The 23,732-nt window shown below is 32.5% G+C and overlaps 1 long non-coding RNA gene across 1 annotated transcript; it reads right to left on the bottom strand.

The window, feature by feature from the left end:
* Positions 1-4,814: 4,814 nt before the first annotated feature.
* LOC146886310 (uncharacterized) lies at positions 4,815-6,413 on the bottom strand. Its single transcript, XR_014994970.1, has 4 exons — positions 6,172-6,413; positions 5,983-6,053; positions 5,111-5,480; positions 4,815-4,981 (listed from the first exon to the last, which is right to left on the bottom strand). It is a non-coding gene; the product is annotated as an uncharacterized LOC146886310 (long non-coding RNA).
* Positions 6,414-23,732: the final 17,319 nt, after the last annotated feature.

The following is a 23,732-nucleotide window of genomic DNA, read 5'->3' as shown; positions in this document are numbered from 1 at the left end:
AAAATTAAAAATATTTTAAAACTGTACAAAATTAAATTAATATTTTAAAACATGAATTTGATCGTATAAAATCATATTATTAGTATCTATATATAAATATTTATACAATTGTATAATTAGTTATTAAATTAAATAATTAGTTATTGTAATATATATTACTTGTTTCACGCTCGTAGAAGAAAATTGGGCTTGCTAGAGGAGGAATATGACTCTAAGTTGCCAGAGGATTCTAAAAAAGTACTAATGATTTTGGTAATGTTGCAAAGACCAGAGGTGTGCATTTGTGTTATCTTTCTAATAACTCTAAAATATCATATACATATTTTCCTACCTTTCTTTTTCTATTTCTTAGGAAATCTTTTTAAATCTCATGTATATAACCATATTCACCCACGTAACAATATATCTTTTCAATAAATCCATTTAACAAATAATCATCATTTATAACTCATTTATAGGGCAATAATTACACTAGTGCAGTAAGGGCTTTTTGCCCCGGTTATTTTCCTCATTTTGCCTCGGGTCTGGAACCGAGGCATATTGGGACGAGGCCTAATGGCACCCCTTTTAGCCTCGGTCGTTACTCGAAGCCATAGAGTACCTTTTATGCCTCGGTTCTAAATGAACCGGAGCCATAGTGTTAAGCTTCCTCGCCGACGTCACGCTCAATAGCACCACTATCACCGCGAGTTCCGGCACCGCAACAGCAGCCTGCGTTCTGCAACAGCAACAACACTGTTTGGACCTGCAACCACCAAGGCAGCACTTGCAATGTTCACCATCAACACAGATCCACTGCCTGCACGCGAGCCAGATTTAAACCATCATCAACGCTACGTAGATCTGCAACTACGACCAACAACTCCATTGCAGCAGCGAGAGCAAGACGCATTCTCCGCAACGCTTCAACACTGATCTGCACCATTAACGTTCACGCAAAGCGTCATTGCGCCGCGACACACAACCCGCAACAGCAACGTCAACGAGCCATGGAACCTGCATTAGCCACCGCAACTCCACCATCTCCGTCGCACAGCCACATCACAGGAGAAGAAGAAGCACAGGCAGCAGCGCATCCAACCATCACCACCGCACCTGAAACAGCCATGCCAGAGGGAGAAGAGAAAGGGTACTGTTGCAAAGAGGGGCGCAGGGAAGAAGAAGAGAAAGGGGGCTCGCGAATTTGGTGCCCTAAATAAAGCATATGGCCTCGGTTATTAATTGAACCGAGGCATATAGCCCTATTTGGCACCGATTCAGACCCACTCGAGGCCAAAGAGGTCACGACTAGTGGGTTTTTGGTTTCGGGTTTGTGTAACCGAAGCATATGACCCTTCTTTGGCACCGGTTTTTGGCGAACCGAAGCATTTACCTCTCTTCTGCTTCGTGTTAAGCTGAACCGAGGCATAAAAGTTGTCTGAAATTGCAAAAATGCCACCGCGCCATTATATGCTTCGGTTCCTGGACAACCGAGGCATATAAGGCGAGGTAAAAATCAATTTCTGCACAAGTGTTACTTTATATATCCTTCAAAAGAATCTCTTATCTTTCATATTTTAAAACATCATTTCAATAAAATAAATCTTTTAAATTAATAAACCATTACGTTTAATAACTTTCTAAATAAATACTTTTTAAATAATTAATGGTCACTTAAAAATATTTAACATGTTTTAACAATATCTCATAATATTTAACGACATATATCTAATATATTTTTAATTAAATAAATTTTAAACCATTTTGTCTTTTACTTTAAATATTTATTTAATCTCATTTATTTATTTTTATAATTATTATAATTTTTTGGATCTCTTATTCTCTTAACAAATAAATTTTTCGTCCTAAAAAATGAAATTTCTAGAATGCATTTTATACAAAATTAAAAATATTTTAAAACTGTACAAAATTAAATTAATATTTTAAAACATGAATTTGATCGTATAAAATCATATTATTAGTATCTATATATAAATATTTATACAATTGTATAATTAGTTATTAAATTAAATAATTAGTTATTGTAATATATATTACTTGTTTCACGCTCGTAGAAGAAAATTGGGCTTGCTAGAGGAGGAATATGACTCTAAGTTGCCAGAGGATTCTAAAAAAATACTAATGATTTTGGTAATGTTGCAAAGACCAGAGGTGTGCATTTGTGTTATCTTTCTAATAACTCTAAAATATCATATACATATTTTCCTACCTTTCTTTTTCTATTTCTTAGAAAATCTTTTTAATCTCATGTATATAACCATATTCACCCACGTAACAATATATCTTTTCAATAAATCCATTTAACAAATAATCATCATATATAACTCATTTATAGTGCAATAATTACTTTATATATCCTTCAGAATAATCTCTTATCTTTCATATTTTAAAACATCATTTAAATAAAATAAATCTTTTAAATTAATAAACCATTACGTTTCTTGTAATAACTTTCTAAATAAATATTTTTTAAATAATTAATGGTCACTTAAAAATATTTAACATCTTTTAACAATATCTCATAATATTTAACGACATATATCTAATATATTTTAATTAAATAAATTTTAAACCATTTTGTCTTTTACTTTAAATATTTATTTAATCTCATTTATTTATTTTTATAATTATTATAATTTTTTGGATCTCTTATTCTCTTAACAAATAAATTTTTTGTCCTAAAAAATGAAATTTCTAGAATGCATTTGATACAAAATTAAAAATATTTTAAAACTGTACAAAATTAAATTAATATTTTAAAACATGAAATTCATCGTATAAAATCATATTATTAGTATCTATATATAAATATTTATACAATTGTATAATTACTTATTAAATTAAATAATTAGTTATTGTAATATATATTACTTGTTTCACGCTCGTAGAAGAAAATTGAGCTTGCTAGAGGAGGAATATGACCCTAAGTTGCTAGAGGATTCTAAAAAAATACTAATGATTTTGGTAATGCTGCAAAGAGCAGAGGTGTGCATTTGTGTTGTCTTTCTAATAACTCTAAAATATCATATACATATTTTCCTAACTTTCTTTTTCTATTTCTTAGGAAATCTTTTTAAATCTCATGTATATAACCATATTCACCCACGTAAGAAATCGTATATCTTTTCAATAAATCCATTTAACAAATAATCATCATATATAACTCATTTATAGTGCAATAATTACTTTATATATCCTTCAAAATAATCTCTTATCTTTCATATTCTAAAACATCATTTAAATAAAATAAATCTTTTAAAATAATAAACCATTACGTTTCTTATAATAACTTTCTAAATAAATACTTTTTAAATAATTAATGGTCACTTAAAAATATTTAACATCTTTTAACAATATCTCATAATATTTAACGACATATATCTAATATATTTTTAATTAAATAAATTTTAAACCATTTTGTCTTTTACTTTAAATATTTATTTAATCTCATTTATTTATTTTTATAATTATTATAATTTTTTGGATCTCTTATTCTCTTAACAAATAAATTTTTTGTCCTAAAAAATGAAATTTCTAGAATGCATTTGATACAAAATTAAAAATATTTTAAAACTGTACAAAATTAAATTAATATTTTAAAACATGAAATTCATCGTATAAAATCATATTATTAGTATCTATATATAAATATTTATACAATTGTATAATTAGTTATTAAATTAAATAATTAGTTATTGTAATATATATTACTTGTTTCACGCTCATAGAAGAAAATTGGGCTTGCTAGAGGAGGAATATGACCCTAAGTTGCTAGAGGATTCTAAAAAAATACTAATGATTTTGGTAATGCTGCAAAGAGCAGAGGTGTGCATTTGTGTTGTCTTTCTAATAACTCTAAAATATCATATACATATTTTCCTAACTTTCTTTTTCTATTTCTTAGGAAATCTTTTTAAATCTCATGTATATAACCATATTCACCCACGTAAGAAATCGTATATCTTTTCAATAAATCCATTTAACAAATAATCATCATATATAACTCATTTATAGTGCAATAATTACTTTATATATCCTTCAAAATAATCTCTTATCTTTCATATTCTAAAACATCATTTAAATAAAATAAATCTTTTAAAATAATAAACCATTACGTTTCTTATAATAACTTTCTAAATAAATACTTTTTAAATAATTAATGGTCACTTAAAAGTATTTAACATCTTTTAACAATATCTCGTAATATTTAATGACATATATCTAATATCTTTTTAATTAAATAATTTTTAAACCATCACTACAAGAAATCAAGTGATTAGAGTCCCAATAAAACCCTTCCAAAATCCAAAAACCGATGCTATCCAAAATTTGCGTGCGAATAAGAGCGGACTCAATTAAGAGACGTCCTATCCCATTGAAAAGTGACTCTTTCATTTTTTGACACATTTACCTATGTTGCCAGTAGCGTGGGTCTGACCCTCACTTCCAATTTAATATTTAAATGTTTGTGTTGTCAATAGCGTGAGTTTTAACCTTTTTTTTTTAATAATTTATTTGAATTTAGGTTGGACCCTCTCTTATTAAATTTATTATCAAATCTACTGGTGGACGTTGATTACCAATTGCCTCAATCAAAATTAATCATTCTAAATACAAATTAATAATAATAGAATCTCAAGTCATTTTAAACATTAATTAATATGCAACCAAATTATATTTTCATTTATAATTAAGATATATATTTAGGAAGTGCAATTCCAAGTTATTAACTAAAATATACTAGCAACATAGGAACCAAAATACTAGTAACATTGCACTTCAAAAGTGTATAAAAACCTAACCAAAATGACAGAACAACATATAAGAACAAGTGCCATTACAAATCTCAAAATGACAGAAAAGTGCATGAAACCTAACCAAAAGTGTTAATAAATATTACATGAGAAAAGAGAAAAAAACAACATATTTTAAAAGTAGATTCTCTTAGACAGAACAACACAGGAAGTTAGAATTATATTACCTGCAAAAACAATAGAAATAATTAGAATAAATACAATGCACAAAGTGTTCTTTGTATAATAATAAGTCCTCATAATATGTATATATTCTTTGTATAATTCATATCAAGGCTGGTGATTTCTTAACATACCTGAAGCAAATTCTTTTGAGATCAATTCTCCCATTAGTAAGAGACACAAAGGTAATATGAACCCCTAGTTCCACCCATCCCTCCTTGGTTTCATTCTCTTCCTCAACAACTACATCACATGTTGGTGCTGACTCAGGCCTTATAGAGGTTCTATTACCATAACCCCCCGCCCCCAATAAATCTTTGATCGGATTTAACACCAAGGGAAATAGGAGCTTGGGAAGTTCCAAGCAAAGGTTGAAGTTGAGCTTGCTCCTCCAATATAAGGGGTATAAAACCCCTTTTGAAATGGTGTCAAAGTCAGGATATGGCCTTTGTCCTTTCTTGTAGGTACTGGAGCCTGTGCAAGGTCTGCTCTACTTGTAAGAACCTGAAAACATCAGTACCATATCCTTTAATTGCGAATGTAGAAAAGAAAAAAAAAATTAGATTAACATCAATGCTTTAAACATTCTAATTCCCAATTGTCAAATTTACCTATGTTGATGGATGTTTCTAGTGCTAAATGTGAACTAATCAGAAATACAAGGAGCCATTTACAAAATTACAATAAAATAACTTCGTTACTTTCTTAAAGTACTAAGACTCAAAATGATAGAATCACTTAACAATAGGAACCAAAACAATGACAGGGTATAATTATATATCCTCAGAATTGGAAATAATCCAATTCTTTTGATGATAATGCAATGTAAACTACACAAACAAGAGAAGGAAAACTAACTACATAAACCATAAATTTAAAGGGCATACTTCTTTTTAAAAGGGTAGAGAAATCTAGGACCAATCTACAAAATCTAAAACTGCCAAGCCAGAAAAAGGCAGGATATAGTAAATGTTTAGAATGGGTTCAGTGAACGACGACGACATACCTCTCAGAACAATGGTATCAGGCTCTCGCTAACTTCAAAACGCGAAATGCTCCTATGAGTCCTTCGTCATTCTGTTAAAATCGTCGAAACCAGAAACAAAAACGACAAGTTTGGGTGAGAGAGCGAGAGACATGGAAGGGGAAAGTAATAAAAGCACATGACTTGCTTAACTTTAGAGATGTTGCTTACCACACCTCTGCTTTGAGAGTCACCGGTAACAAAGGGAGCTAAAATTAGGGCTTTACATTGGGACTCATCGTTGTGGCAAAGGAAATTGAAATCAGGGTTGGAAAGAAAGGGGAAATGGGAAATAGAAAAAAGGTTGGAGAAAAAAAGGGAAAAAAAAGAAGCGGAGCAGAGCGAAACCTGCCCTTTTGAATGAGCAGAGTTACTAGCTCCCAACCTTCAATGTCCCGGGCACATTAGGGATTTTTATTGGTAGCACATCAGGGGCCAACACCAAATTTTAGAGGTTGATTCATGAAGTTATTTAGCTTCAGTCGAATTCTAGCACTGAACGATGGGTTAGGGTTAGCAATTGGACGGTGTGAAATGGCTAAGACAATGAAACCTCCTTGTAACCTCAAGTTTTAAAAATATACTATTTTTTTTAATCAATATTTTGATTTTCCTTAAATATTGAATATTAAAATATATAATGGAGTCCCTAAAACCGACGCTTAAGATGTAGAAAGTTAAACGCTGCATCATATATTAGCTGTTTCTCACTCACCTAACATTTTTATTCAATAAAATAAAATTCATATAACATGTGTCGGTTAAGCCAACTAAAAAGCTTTTTAACCGACTCTAATGATGTTCACCTCTAATCCAACGTAGCTCAACGGAAGCTAAATTGTGTGATTCTTGTACTGCATTTTGTTTTTTTACTTTAAATATTTATTTAATCTCGTTTATTTATTTTTCTAATTATTATAATTTTTTGGGATTTCATATTCTCTTAACAAATAAATTTTTCGTCCTAAAAAATAAATTTTTAGAATGAATTTTATACAAAATATTTTAAAACTGCACAAAATTAAATTAATATTTTAAAACATGAATTTGATCGTATAAAATCATATTATTAGTATTTATATATAAATATTTATACAATTGTATAATTAGTTATTAAATTAAATAATTAATTATTGTAATATATATATATATATAATTTATACACAAATTTTATTTATTAATTTAATCACTATTAGTAATCATCTTATTAATAATTTGATAGTTACGTTTGACGGATTTCACTCTCAGTCATTTCAGTATAAATAGTTATCATCCCTAACATTAAATATATGCTATAAAACATAATAGAAACATATTCGTATATATTTATATATTTATTATGTACATATAATGGATCATGCTTCTACTAATATACGCCGAAATAGAAGATCCATAAATCTGAAACTTTTCCGATTCACAGCTTAGAATATATATATATATATATATATATATATATATATATATATATATATATATATATATATATCAATATTTCGAAAAATAAAAAAGTCCACAGCATCTAATACCCATTAAATCTATTCAATTCTAAAAATAATAACAAATCAACAACATTAAATAAACAAAAAAAATATTATTTTGATACCAATCAAAATTTTTTGGTTAAATCATGTATTAGTTTTATCTCCTTCAAATATTTGAAGAACTCATTCATATAACTACAGTATAATACTATTAATATTGTGTCAACACTTGACTCGTAGAACCCTAAAACTATCACAAATGTTAGGGCTGGGCAAAGTTATTCTAATTGCACTGAATTATAAGTTATTTGTACTATATTATACTAAAAGAATTAAACTATTGTCAATGAAAACTGTATTGTATTATTTTGTAGTTTAGTTTAAAAAAACTAAACTTCTTCTATTTCAGTGCAATTAATTGTATGAACTGTGTGTTTTATTCTTCTTTTTTATGGTACCAAATATAAGAGTTAGCGTAATTTTTTTTCAAAGAGGCCAAAATAAAAAGTTAAAACCATGCATCATTTATCCTTAACTTATTAACCCTACATTCCATTTCGTGTTTTTTTTTTCATATGATTTTTAAGAAAAATGAAATTTATGTATAAACTAAATTATGTATATGTAAATTAAAAATTAAAATATAATATTATATGGAAAAAAATTGTTTGTGTCAGTATAAGTTGTTGAACAAAAAAAAAATCGAAACTAATTATCTTGAGTTAAAAATGTGATAACATTTTTATAACTTATTGATACTTAATTTCACTACTATTTCTTTTCAAAACTTGATAAAATTTTCATAAATTAATTTACAAAATAGTTAATTTTAATTATTTTAAAAAAACTTTATAGAAATCAATAGTCTCGTAGATGTGGAGAAGTTCAAGCCTATACTTAAAAAAAAAAACACTTCTCACCTTACACTTTGGTTGATAGATTTTATTTTTCCTCTTTAAGAGATGGATACATGAACTCTGACTAAAAAAAATCATTTTTGGAAGTGACTGATATTTTTTTTTCACAACTTTTTACTTTAATGTCTCTAAGCTATGCTTTAATGGTTTTGTGATAATCCACAAACCACATAATCACAAACAAGATATTTGGAGATGTATTAATTTTTTGATTTTGTTTTTTATAGGAAAATCTATATTTTTAAGTAAAGATAAATTTTTCCTATTTACTATTTACTTAGTTTTATGTCTTTTTTTTTTTTGTTTACGAGAACCTATATTATGAATGAAGTGGGTAAATACTACCTAGTTTCTTAATTGAGATGCAATGTTTAGTTGAATAAGTTATTTAAGTAACTCAAAAATCGTTCACAATCATTTCGATTCAAAAACATTGTAGTTCGATTCAAAATTAGTGTAGTTCGGTTCAAAAATAGTACAGTTCAAAAATATGATATGGTATATAGTAGTCAGTTTAATTCATATTGCACTTACAATTCAGTTTAGTGCAGTTAGATATAACAAAATAATATTTAGTTAAATTCAGTTCAGGTAAACTATTTTTTTAGTTCAAAAATAGAGCAATTGATTCAAAATCAGTGCAATTTGGTTCAAAAACGGTTCAAAAACATTGTAGTTAAGTTCAAAAGTAGTGCAGTTCAGTTCAAAAATAGTGTAGTTCAGTTCAAAAATAGTGCAGCTCAGCTCAAATGTAGTGTAGTTCATAAAATAGTTCAGTTTATAACTGTTTAGTTCATATTATAGTGCAGTTCAGTTCAATTCAGTTCAGTACAATTTTTAGGTTTAAATACGCTTTTGGATTGCCCACACTTTTTAGGCTAGTTTAGATATCTTAGTTTTGGATATATATTACTTTATATTTTAATGAAATTAAATTATAGAAGCTATATATGTACTAAATTATAACAATAAAAACTTTATAAATTGAAACCTTACTACTAACTAGTATTTATCAAAAATCACGTGTTATTTAAGCTCAAAATATTAACAAATTCAGCTTAAGTTAGCCTAAGAAAACCCCTCCTAAATTTTTTGTTACATTATAGTTTTTTTATAATATATTTAAGTAATTATATTTTCTTATAAAAAAAATCTAGGCATATTAAAATTCATTATTTTAGTATATCAAATTAAAAGATGAGGATATAAAAAAATTATTTTAGAATACTAAAACAAATTTTATTGAATATCAAATTTAATATGTTGATTATCTAATTTTACCTTCTAAAATTTGATAACAATATACAACAAACTCCTTCACCCTCTTCTCTATTTGCTCGCTCTAGAGCCTCTTCAAATATTTTCCCTTCTTCTCTCTGTTTTCTACTACTTTTGACGTGGATTATCGTTCTCATCTATTTTTCGCTTGTGAAGGTAGAGAACACAAAATGGTGATGAAGAGCAAGAGTAAGAAACCCAATCCATGTTCTTTGATATCAATAGTATGCAATGATTTTAATTGTTTATTTTTTTATTATTGTTGTGAACTTTTTGGGTTGCAGAGATTTAGAGTTAGAGGGTTTCGTTGAAGAAGAAGTACAAGGTGATACGGAAGGTGAAAGAGCACAATAGAAAAAAACGAAGGAAGCGAAGAAGCTTAGGCTGAGTGGGAAAAATAAGGTTGAGAAGGATCCTTGTATTCCCAACAATTGGCCTTTTAAGGAACAGGAACTCAAAGTTCTTGAAGCTCGAAGAACGAAGGCCATTGAGGAATTGGAGCAAAAGAAAGCCGAACATAAGGAGAGGGTAATTGTTTTATCATTATTCAACTCCCATTTCATGAATTATTTCTATTGTTGGTTGATTATGTTTATTATGATTTGGTATGTTACATGATCAACTAAATGAATGAATAAATAAAAAATTTCGGTAGAAGTTTTATGTAAACCTTGTTCCTGTAGAAAGTTCTTCATGGACAGGAAGAAAGATATATGATAGAAGATAATGAGGGTGCTTGATTGTTGGTATATTAAAATGTTTTTGTATTATTGTATCAGTGAAGATTGACTGTTGCTACGAAGAAAAACAGTCCTTTGTGATTTCTGTTTTCCTTGGAGTTAGGAACTTACTATTCATTACTTGTTTTAGGCACGTAAAAGGAAATTGGGCTTGCTAGAGGACGAAGATGACTCTAAGTTGCTAGAGGATTCTAATAAAAATACTAATGATTTTGGTAATGTTGTTGTCGCAACCTAAATTGCGACGGGATGATTTACTAAAAAAGAAAGGATTTGGAAAAAGAGATTAGAAGTCGCCACCATAGTTTATTCTCGAAAACTATGGAAAACCATAAGAATAAAATAAAGTCTACGAAAACGAAATTTAGGGTCCGAGAGTCGGTTACGCGTAGGGAAGGTATTAGCAGCCTACAGCGCCCACCCAAAGGCGATACCTTTAATTAAAGGGTTAAATATGTTTTTAGTCCCTCAAGTTTCAGTCAATTTTGGAATTAGTCCCTCATCAAAACTTTATACCAATTTAGTCCTTCATCTTTCAAAATGCGTGAATTTAGTCCTTTTAACCAAATTTTGTTAAGTTTATCTGACGTTTCAAACACATTTTATGATAGTATTTAAGTTAACATGGAAGCAAAGATGTGTCAAACAGTGTAAATAATTTAAATACTATCATGAAATGCGCTTGAAACGTCAAATAAACTTAACAAAATTTGGTTAAAAGGACTAAATTTATACATTTTGAAAGATGAAGGATTAAATTGGTCAAAAGTTTTGATGAGGGACTAATTCCAAATTTCGCTGAAACTTAAGGGACCAAAAACATATTTAACCCTTAATTAAATTTGCAAAAGAGATGTGTTTATTTAAATATTTATTTTTCCCATAAATAAGAAAAAATTTTGAACAAAATCATTTTTTGAGTGAAAGGGACCCCCGACAAGGGTTAATTCAGGGCTACGTAATTCAGGACTACATATTCTCATTAAAAAAGAAAAATCAAGGCTACGTAATTCTTTATAAAACTATTTGAAAATGATTTGGAAAACCTTTTGATTTTTGGAAAGTGAGCCTGACAAGGACTTGCCCTGCTCCTACGTATCTCCATTCATAATAGAGAATCAAGGATCACGTAGTTCTTGATAAAACTTGATTAAAATATTTAATTCTTAAAGTTGTCTTTTGACATTTTTGAAAATAAATGTCATGCGACGCGTGCGGCCAGGTTGACACCAAAATATTTCTATGATTTTTTATATTTTGAAAAGGAGTGTCGTGCGACACGAGCGGTCGAGTAGACACCAAAATCATTTTAATAATTTTGTATTTGAAAAAGGAGTGTCGTGCGTAAGCGGTCGATTAGACACCAAAATCATTTTAATAATTTTGTATTTTAAAAAGGAGTGTCGTGTGACGCGGACGGTCGATTAAACACCAAAATTATTTTTTTTATAATTGTTGTATTTTAAAAAGAAGTGGCGTGCGACGCGAGCGGTCGATTAGACACTAAAACTATTTTTATAATTCTTGTTTTTGAAAAGAAGTATCGTGCGACGCGAACAGTCGATTAGACACTAAAAGAAAAAAAAATATTTTAAATTTTATTTATTCTTATTTTTATTAATTTTGAAAATTATTTTAATTTTTATTTCAATTTAAAATATTTTTTATTATTTTTGAAAATGATATGATTGAGATGTGATATTTAATAAAATAAAAAGGTAAAATTGGAAATAGCAAATGAAAGTGCATAAGTAAATATGTGGGTGCAATGAGAAAAATTCCACACATAGGAATGAGGTGCACATAGAAGAAATACATGGTGCATAAAGTAAACTAATGACCAAAAATAAATTCCAGCTGCATTAACAAATTAGCAACTACTTTAGCAACCTAGAGTTATCACTGGGTGCAGGTATTTCAGATGTTGCTTGTGTTGCTTCATCTGATCTTCCTCTTTCATCATTAGGTACAACTTCATTGTCCTTATCTTCATCTTCTTGGGCATCCCCAAGGCCATGTATTTGCTTACCCGATCTTAAAGTAATAGCACTTACATTTCGCGGGTTGATTACAGTTTGTGCAAGGAAATTGCTCGAGCCTTGTTGAGACTTCATCTGATTTAACTCATTTGCCATTTGTCCAATCTGGTTTTGCAAGTTTTGATTGGTTGCGTCCATTGTCTATTTCAACTCATTGATTTGTCCCTTCATCATGTCAGCCATCATTTTCATCATTGCTTCCATGTTTGAGTCACTAGAGGTTGCAGCTGGTTGTGGTTGTTGCCTCTGTTGAAGTGGAACATAGACTTGTTGGTGTTGAGGCTGTTGATTTCCCCATTTCTGGCTGGGATATTCCTTCCAATCTGGGTTGTACTTGTTGGAGGACAAATCATGGTTGTATTGTTGCCGAGGTGGTCTATTATTGCCATAGATGTTTGCAGCATATGCCTGAGGTTGTTCATTGTCTAACGTCCCTGTCTCTTTTAACATAGAACAAGCCTCGGTAGGATGATTAGTAGAAGCACAAATTCCACATAAGGTAGAAGGGATAGGCTTTTTCTGTAAGTCTGTCAAGGTCCTTACCATGGCCGCTAAGTCATCCAACTTCCCTTGTATTTTCTTGTGATCTGCAACATATGAAGCTTCTACTCCATGGGTTCCCTTCAATAGAGTTATAGAATTACACCTTGTGGAAAATTGTTGATGGTTCGACGCCATAGTTTCAATCAATTGTCTTGCATTTGTTGGCGTTTTGTCCACCAATGACCCTCCATTTGCAACATCTATCATTTGTCTATCCATGATACTCAATCCCTCATAAAAGTACTGAATGAGGAGATGCTCGTTTATTTGGTGATGAGGACAGGAAGCACATAACTTTTTGAATCTTTCCCAATACTCGTGAAGACTTTCTCTTTCTTGTTGCCTTATCCCATAAATATCTTTGCGAATAGCAGCAACTCTAGATGCTGGAAAAAACTTTTCCAGAAATAATCTTTTCAGAGTCTCCCAAGTATTGATGGATCCTGGCGGAAGGCAGTATAACCAATTCTTAGCGGCATCTTGCAATGAGAATGGAAAAACCTTAAGCTTGATATGTTCCTCTGTCACTGTTGTAGGTCTCATGGATGAACAAACAACATGAAATTCCTTCAAACGATGGTACGGGTCTTCTCCTGCTAATCCATGGAATTTAGGTAGAAGATGGATTAGTCCAGACTTAAGCTCACATTCTCCATCTGGATATTGGATGCACATGTTTTGTGTAATTGCTGCATCTGGTGAAGCCAACTCTCTTATTGTTCTTGAATTTCTGGTTCAGGTGATGGATCAGAAGATATGTTAATCACCGGAGGTGATTCTAGTGGTACACTTTCAGTGGTAGGTTCAGATGATGATGGTGCTATTTTAGTAGAACACCTGAGTTCAAGTCTCTTACGTGATTTACGCAAGTTCCTTTCAAGTTCTGAATCAAGTTGATAGAATTGACCCGGATTGGCCCGAGTCATGCACTATGCAGTCCACCTGAAAGTGTTTCCCTGTGTGTTTTTTTTCTTCCTACTCTTGTTTTGGAGAAAGATTTCAAGAAAGAAATGAGTTAAGATGTCGTTGGGTCTACTCCCAGGAAAGAGAGGTGCGTCACAGTGGACAACTTAAATACCAAGTCTTTCCTAGACAGAGTTTTCCAAACTAGTCTCAAAAAATTTCTTAAAAGAAATTCTTAATCAAAACAAAAATAGAACTTTGCATGGAATATATTAAAAGAAAACTAAAGACTACAAAATAACAAACTCTATTAAACGTATATGCGTAAAATAAATAAATAAATAAAAATAAAATAAAATAAAATAAAATAAATAAATAAAAACAAAATCAAAATAAAAGAAATACTAACCGTACTCACCGGCAACGGCGCCAAATTTGATTCGTTGTCGTTAGGCGATCAAATTACCACTACTTTAGCAACTTCAGTATTGCCAGTTAGTAGTGAACAAAATAGTTAGGGTTAAGATAACCCTGAGTCGTCTCACAACAAATACGGAATTGATCTCAAATATTTGATTCTTAAAACTGCAATTAAAACTAGCAACTATAAAAATAGGGGGATTTTGATGTGCAAAGAAAATGACACGGAAGATTGTAAACACAGTAATAGTAAATAGGTCAATTCCACTGCTTTTTCTAAATAAGATTCTTCATTGGTTATCTAGAGATTATTGCTAAATTAATTATTGTTGTTGATTTACAAATCAATCAATGTAAAGACTCAATTCATTTGTTGGCATCCTCACTTTTAATCAAAGTACAATCTCAATTAAAAGTGAGAATTGTTAGATTGTCCATAGTAAATTCAATCAAAGTACAGTCTCAATTAATTTTACTATGCCTAATCATGTCTATTCCTTTATTTCTTCACCAAATAGAAAACTTAATTAATCAAAGTAATGTCTTGACTAATTTTAGTTAAAGTAATTACCACTAATCAAAGTAAAGTCTCAATTATTGGCAAAAACTTATTTAATCAAATGAAAGTTTCTAAATAAAATCAAAGTAAAGTCTCAATTTAATTTAAAAACCTTTTAACTCATATGATTAGCATGCATGTAGATTTAAAATCATTATTTTCTATTCGATTAAGTAGCAAAGGACATAGATAAACAAAAACCACAACAATAATCAAAATAACAAACACATAAATTCATCTAACCTCAGAATCTATTTAAGAAATTACAGTGGAATCAACCCTAAAAGCTTAGCCCTCCATGGCTTTGATGGAATACATGATGATATGAAGGAAAGAAAAATAAAAGAGAGAATGAGAGATGTGGTGCAGACGATATCTGCCAAAACCAGAGAGTTCTAAGTGTCTAAGTTGTGTCAGTCTGCTGCTCCCTTAAGTCTCTTTATATAGGCTTTAACTGGACTTTGGGCTTTATCTGTCAGTTGCTAAAATCTTTTATTTTTATTTAATTAATTAGCAACTTAATTCCTGTCCAATTTCCAATTCTGCCCCTCTTATTTAGGGTTAGGAGAGAAGAAAATTAGGGTTAGGGTTTCATGAGTGAGATGGAGGAGATGATGACGTGGCAAGATCTGAGTGGTCAATTTGGTGAGTGGAGGATTATGACACGTGGCTTGTTCTGGTTGGCTAATTTTAAAAAGTGGGGATTGCCACATGGCATGATTTGGTTGAGTGGAGTTTAAGTGGTAGGAGGGGTGTAACTTAGTGAAAAATGGGGGTGCAGAACAGGTTTTTGGTGGTCCACTTTAGAAGGAGTGTGCAAATAAAATCTGGGGGTGCATTTAGCTCCTGATTTATTCTTTTCCAGAATTTTCTGATTTTGGACTTATTTTGTAACTTTGAATATTTTAAATCCACACTATTAATGACCAAAAATAAATTCCAGCTGCATTAACAAACGTTAGAATATCCAATAATATTTTATGCAACTAAAATCAATTTTTACGCCACTTTTACCAAACTTACTCAATAAATCCAATAATCACAAATCCTAATTAAATCAATCTTTAAGCACAGAAAATTCAATTAAATCCCCAAATTTAAATATTAAATGAGGGCAAAAATTTGAACTCATCATAAACACATCCTAGCCTAAAAAAGGAAATTAAAGAGTGGGGTGTGTGCTAAGTGAAAACGCGGGTACATAAGGTGAAATAAAACTAAATGTACCGGGTGTGGGGTTATTACATTTTGGAGTGCATCAAGTAAAGAAAATAAAAACAAATGGTCCAATTATAAAACATATTTGCATAGGTGTGTGAATTAAGTTATGGGGGTGCACGAAGAATTAAAGAATCTACCCAATACCCTAAACCTAAATCAAATTATTCTTCCAGAAAGCACATCACCTAAAACTCTTCTTCCCCAACTTCATCTTCTACCTCACGATGCACCAACCATAGACGCTACTCACTGCCAAGTCGCTGGCGACGCGGCTAGCAACGGCGCCGGCCTCCATCATCGTTCTTCCAGTGACGGCGGCTTCGCCTCTCTCAAATGCGCGGAGCACCACAACATGGCCTCCATGTTTGCGTCTCTCTTCCGCCTGGTCAACATTGTGCTACTCCGATATTATCAAGCCATTACCGTAGACATCCACCATCAAAACGTGCCGCCAAAGAGCATCAACTCCACAACACCACACATCACCGTGACCCCTTTTCTCTCTATTCAAACCCCTTCCTTTCCAGTCGAATTTCAGTTTTGATTGTGGTTTATTAACTTCAAAGTTGGAGATGAAAGTAATATTACAAAAATAACCTGCTATGCGCAAATCTTTTTCGTTCCCTTGTGTTTGTTCTTTAATTATCGTTGTCGTTGAATTGTCGGATATACACCTTTGAATCTTTTTTCTGGGTTATGGCTCTCAATTGAATTGAAATGGAGATGAGTAAATTAATGTTGATATGAGGATGAACTTTTTTGGACGAAAACTGTGAGAAGATCCTATTACAGTGAATCTTCTCCTTTTCTCCCCTCAAAATGGCATTTCCTCCCTCTATATTAACGTGTTCTTTAAAAACTGATTGAAGTTACTGCTATCAAAACATCAATTGTTCCCTCCCATTAATCAAAACTGTTTTCCCTTTTTTTTAATTTTTAAATTTCAATTAATTAAATAAAGAAAACGTAAAAACAAATGAATTTATTTTAATTCAATCTTTAATTTGAAAACAAAATCTCTTTTTTTTATTATTATTTAAAAATAAAATAATAAATAATAAATAATAAAATAAAATAAAATAAAAATTTAAAGAAAAACTTTTTAATCAATTTTATTATTTTTTTAAGACAATTTATTACCACTTATTTTTTTTGGATATTTTGGAAATAATTTTTTAATAACCTGGACGAATTTGGGTGTTGACATCTACAAAGACCAGAGGTGTGCATTTATGCTGTCTTTCTAATAACTCTAAAATATCATATACATATTTTCCTACCTTTCTTTTTCTATTTCTTAGGAAATCTTTTTAAATCTCATGTATATAAGCATATTCCCATATTCACCCACGCAACACTATATCTTTTCAATAAATCCATTTAACAAATAATCATCATTTATAACTCATTTATAGTGCAATAATTACTTTATATATCCTTCAAAATAATCTCTTATCTTTCATATTCTAAAACATCATTTAAATAAAATAAATCTTTTAAAATAATAAACCATTACGTTTCTTATAATAACTTTCTAAATAAATACTTTTTAAATAATTAATGGTCACTTAAAAATATTTAACATCTTTTAACAATATCTCATAACATTTAACGATATATATCTAATATATTTTTAATTAAATAAATTTTAAACCATTTTGTCTTTTAATTTAAACACTTAATTCATTTCTTTTATTTATTTTTATAATTAATATAATTTTTTGGATCTCATATTCTCTTAACAAATAAATTTTTCGTCCTAAAAAATGAAATTTCTAGAATGCATTTTATACAAAATGCAAAATATTTTAAAACTGTACAAAATTAAATTAATATTTTAAAAGATGAATTTGATCGTATAAAATCATATTATTAGTATCTATATATAAATATTTATACAATTGTATAATTAGTTATTAAATTAAATAATTAGTTATTGTAATATATATATATATATATATATATATATATATATATAATATATATATATAATTTATACATACTTTTATTTATTAATTTAATCACCATTAGGAATCATATTATTAATAATAATATTATGAATGAAAAAATAAAAATAATCGAAACTTCCTAAAATTTCCAAATAATATTATAATATTATTTGATAGTTACATTTGACGGATTTCACTCCCAGTCATTTCAGTATATATAGTTATCATCCCTAACATTAAATATATGCTATAAAACATAACAGACACATATTCGTATATATTTATATATTTATTATGTACATATAATGGACCATGCTTCTACTAATATACGCCGAAATAGAAGATACATAAATCTGAAACTTTTCCGATTCACAACTTAGAATATATATATATATATATATATATATATATATATATATATATATATATATATATATATATATATATATATATATATATATATATATATATATATCAACATTTCGAAAAATAAGAACAATCCACAGCATTTAATACCCATTAAATCTATTCAATTCTAAAAATAATAACAAATCAACAACATTAAATAAACAAAAAAAATATTATTCTGATACCAATCGAAATTTTTTGGTTAAATCATGTATTAGTTTTATCTCCTTCAAATATTTGAAGAACTCATTCATATAACTACAGTATAATAATATTAATACCGTGTCAACACTTGACTCATAGAACCCTAAAACTATCACAAATGTTATAATTCCATGTCAACCTCTGAAACATAACACCTCATTCGTATCATATGTTGAACCCATACTGGTCATTACCACCCCATGAGTATAGAGCCTCATCTCATATCAATACCATGTCCCATTAATTCCAACTCAATCATTAATTTCACATGCCAAGCTTCCATGATATCCATCATTCCATTCATGAATTATGTCACACATACCATGCAGTCCATTATATATATATATATATATATATATATATATATATATATATATATATATATATATATATATCAACATATCAAGCATACCCAAACAATTACAAATCATCCAAGGACAACCAAGCAACCAAACCACGCATTGTCTCGCCCAATCCCTCGCTCAGGCTGAAGGGTCTCGTTCAGGCGAGCCCCCTTCGTCTTGGCGAGGGCTCGAAAAGGAAACAGGAACCAACGCGGGATCTCGCTTAGGTGAGACCCCTCTCGCCTGGGCGAGTGGTTCGCTTGCTCAAAATAATGAGCTGGTCGCCTGGGCGACCTTTCGCGAAAAAGGATTTGGGCGAGCCTCCGCCAGACTCGCTTAGGCGAGTCCGACTCGCCTGGGCGAGATTATCAGTTCTCGCCTTGGTCTCACCTGCAGCAGATCTATCTTTCAACCCCAGCCAATCACACAAAGCATTTCACGTCCCAAGAACAATGATTAACCCATACAAACAATTCGCAAGCTCAAAAACAGGCATAAAAACACAACTTAAACTCGAACCCTAACTTCCCGTACCTGGAAACGTTAGCTAAGGCTTTGATACTCGAACAGTGAGGGACAATAGCTCACGGGAGAGTTTTGCGAGCTGAAAAACAGTGGGACAAGTTCCAAAAATGAGCTCATTAGAAAGCTCTAACTGAGAACATACGGAAGAATCCAAATGAACATAGAGCTTGAGTTGGGAGGGACTTACGCGGAACGGAAGAATGAGGCTGAGCTTGCTAAGCTATGACGACTCCAAACCCTAGAAGAGGATGACGACAACTGCTCTAAGAGATGTGTGGGATCTGTTTTACGAAGAGTAGTTACAAGTTAGGGTTTTTTGGTATCTTAGGTCAGAAATTAAATTGGGCCAACCCCATTTAGGCCCAAAAGATTGGGCAGCCTCTACAATAAGATGGGCAGAAATAATTGGGCCTTACATTTCCTCCAACAACAAAAATTTTCGACCTCGAAAATGAAAGCTTACCAGGCAAAAAGATGTGGGTGTGATTTCCTCATATCCTCCTCCAACTCCCGAGTCGAGTCACCCGTTCTCTGATCCCAGATGTCTATAACCAGGCGGACTTCCTTTCCTCAACGCTCCTCAACTTTGCTATCATCTAGAGCGATAGGTGGTACTTCCACTGTGAGGTCTTCCCTGATTTGTATATCCTCGGCTTCCAACACATGCGCTGGGTCAAACACGTACTCCTCAATTGTGAGACATGAAATACTGGATGAAGGTTCGCCAACTGCGGGGGTAAGGCTATCTCGTAAGCCACCGGTCCAATCCTCCTCGTGATCTGATAGGGGCCAAGGAACTTGGGCGAAAGCTTCCTTGAGCGGAGAGCCCTTCCCACGCCCGTGGTTTGGGTCACCCTCAGGAATACATGATCACCAGCTGCGAACTCCAGAGGTCTCCTCTTACGGTCTACATAGGCCTTCTGCCTACTCTGAGAAGCCTGTATCCTGTTCCTCACCGTTCTCACTTTCTCAGTGGTTTGCTCTAACAATTCTGGTCCAACCAACACCGCTTCCCCATCCTAATACCAACATAGAGGAGTCCTACACCTCATAGTCAACTTGATCCCCAAAGCCTCCTGTAAGGTTTGCTAGAACCGGGATGTAAACTGTGGGTCTCTGTCAGAAACTATGCTCGAAGGTACTCCATGCAACCTCACAATCTCCTTAATGTACAGCTGGGCTAACTTGGCCATAGACATCCTCAAGTTCATCGCCAAAAAGTGGGCACTCTTGGTCAACCGGTCCACTATCACCTAGATAGTGTCATGTCCTCTAAAAGTCCGTGGCAAATGGGTTACAAAATCCATGGAGATGTTGTCCCATTTCCACACTGGTATTTCTAAGGGCTGTAGGTTCCCACCGGGCCTCTGGTGCTCCACCTTCGCCTTCTGACAAGTTAAACATGCTAATACGAACTAAGCCACATCCCTCTTTATCCCTTGCCACCAGAAAGTCTCCTTGAGATCTTGGTACATCTTAGTCATGCCAGGATGCAAACTAAGATGACTCTTATGTCCTTCCCCAAGAATTAACTTCTTTACCTCAACATCATTGGGTACACAGATCCTGCCCTAGAACCTCAAGATATCATCATTACCTAAAGTGAAATCTCTAGTCTCATCTGACCCAAGCTGTTCTCTGATTCTGTTCAGGCAGGCATCTAATAACTGCCTCTCTCTCACTAAGCTCAAGAAGTCACTAGATATAGTAAGGGTACTACACCTAATGGACTCGGACAAAAAATTTGGGAGTGCCAATTTTTTTTTTATATAATTTATTAATCAAAAAAATATTTCTTTTACTTAAACCATTTTTATATTACAATTCACACTTCTCAATTTTTAATCTTTCTAATTGATTGAATTCAAGCAAAATGATATTCTAATTTCTGGTCCAATTCAAGATTATTAAACTAATTCATAAAATAATCCCTAAAATTAAGTTAGTTTTCATACTAATTTAAAGAAAACTTAATTTAGAAGAAATATCATAATGGAAGAATCATAAATCTAATCTACATGAATCATATGATACTATGATACTGATTCAGGAGATCTTGTAAATATGAGTTCTTCGATCTCTTTGTTCTCCCATCTCCATTTCTCAATCTGTCTTTCTTTTTACAATTACATTTTATTAACAATTTGATATGAAAAAAAAAAACTTTATAGTCAGATACAAAACTTTAATCCTTTATTAATCAAGATCCATCAAATTAATTTTTATTTTATTTTTTAAAAATATATAAATAATATATATATATATATATAATAAAAATAATATATAAATTTAAATTTAAAAAATATATACAAATATATAAAATTAAAAATTAAAAACCATGAGGGAGCCGTGGCTCCCCTTGGTCACGTGCTAGTTCCGCCGTTGCCAACTCCACCTGTAGCCTCATGTCCCTGAACTTCTCCAGCAATTCTACCTCTTTTATCATGAGATGTGCCGTATGTACAATCTTCCTACTCGGATCATCTGCCACCACATTTGTCTTCCCCGGATGATATAGGAGCTCGAAGTCATAATCTTTCAGGAACTCCATCCACCTCCTCTACCTCATGTTCAACTCATTATGGTCAAACAAGTACTTTAAACTTTTGTGGTCGCTGAACACATGAAACTGAGCACCATAAAGATAATGCCTCCAAATCTTCAAGGCAAAGACTATTGCCGCCAACTGCAAGTCATGAGTGGGGTAGTTCCTCTCATGCACCTTGAGTTGTCTCGAGGCATATGCCACAACCTTCTTCTCCTGCATCAAAATGCAACCAAGTCCGAGGTGGGAGGCGTCACAGTAGACCTCGAACGGCTTCCCGACATCCGGGATCACTAGTATCGGAGCGCTAGTCAATCTTCTCTTCAACTCCTGGAAACTTTCCTCGCACTTATCTGTCCAAGTGAAGGGTTGGTCCTTCCGAGTAAGCAGTGTCAAGGGTGCCACTGTTTTGGAGAATCCCTCTATGAACCTCCTATAGTAGTCCGCTAACCCCACAAAGCTCTTGATCTCTGTGGCCGACTTAGGACTTTCCCACTTTACCACTGCCTCAACCTTCGTTGGGTCCACTGCAATCCCCTTGGCGGATATCACATACCCCAAAAACTGAACCTCATCCATCCAGAATTCGCACTTGGACAACATGGCATACAATTGTTTCTCTCTCAGAACACCAAGCACCAACCTCAGGTGTTCTGCATGCTCCTCCTGAGTCTTAGAATACGACAAACTTATCTAAGAAGGGTCTGAAATCCGGTTCATGTAGTCCATGAACACTGTTGGAGCATTGGTCACACCAAAAGGCATAACTACGTACTCATAGTGTCTATACCGGGATCGGAAGGCCATCTTCTGCACATCATCAGCCTTTACCAAAATCTTATGGTATCCCGACCGCAGGTCTATCTTCGAGAATACTGACGACCCATGCAGCTGATCCATCAAGTCATCAATTCTCGGGAGCGGATACTTATTCTTGATCGTCATCTTGTTCAGTTGCCTGTAGTCCACACACAGGCGTGAACTCCCATCCTTCTTCTTTACCAGCAACACTGGTGCTCCCCACGGTGAAGTGCTGGGTCGGATAAACTGCTTCGCCATTAGTTCCTCTATTTGTTTCTTAAGTTCCACCAACTCTGCCGGAGCCATGCGGTATGGAGCCATCGATACCGGAGCTGTCCCCGGTACTAGGTCAATAGAGAACTCCACCTCCCTATTGGGAGGTAACCCAGGTACTTCATCCGGAAACACGTCCTCAAACTCATGCACCACAGGTATAATTGATGGTCCCTCTCTCTCCTCCATTTCCAAACGGGCAAAGATTATGAAGCATTGCGCGCCACTCTGAATCTCCCTCACCACCCCCTGAGGAGACACCAACTCGAGCTCCTCTAAATCGGGAAACAACAACCTCTTCTCGCGGCAGTCTATAAGGATGCGGTTCGCAGAGAGTCAATCCATCCCTAGGATCACTTCCAACTCGTGGAGAGGCAGACATATCAGATTCACCCTATATCTGCGTCCTTCCACCTCCACAGGACACTTAGCACACAAGGACGACATCCTGACCAAACCCGATGCTGGAGTAGATACCACAAGTTCACACTACAGCTCACACACCGGTAGACCCAACTTTTTCACACTAGCATTTGACACAAAGGAGTATGTCACGCCAGAATCATATAACAAGCAACATCT

Source organism: Vigna unguiculata, chromosome 5 (assembly GCF_037176805.1).
Source record: "Vigna unguiculata cultivar grain cowpea cultivar isolate G323 ecotype 2 chromosome 5, ASM3717680v1, whole genome shotgun sequence".
Classification (NCBI taxonomy): domain Eukaryota; kingdom Viridiplantae; phylum Streptophyta; class Magnoliopsida; order Fabales; family Fabaceae; genus Vigna; species Vigna unguiculata.
Note: the sequence above shows the minus strand (reverse complement) of the source record. Positions and strands in the feature narration are given on the sequence as shown.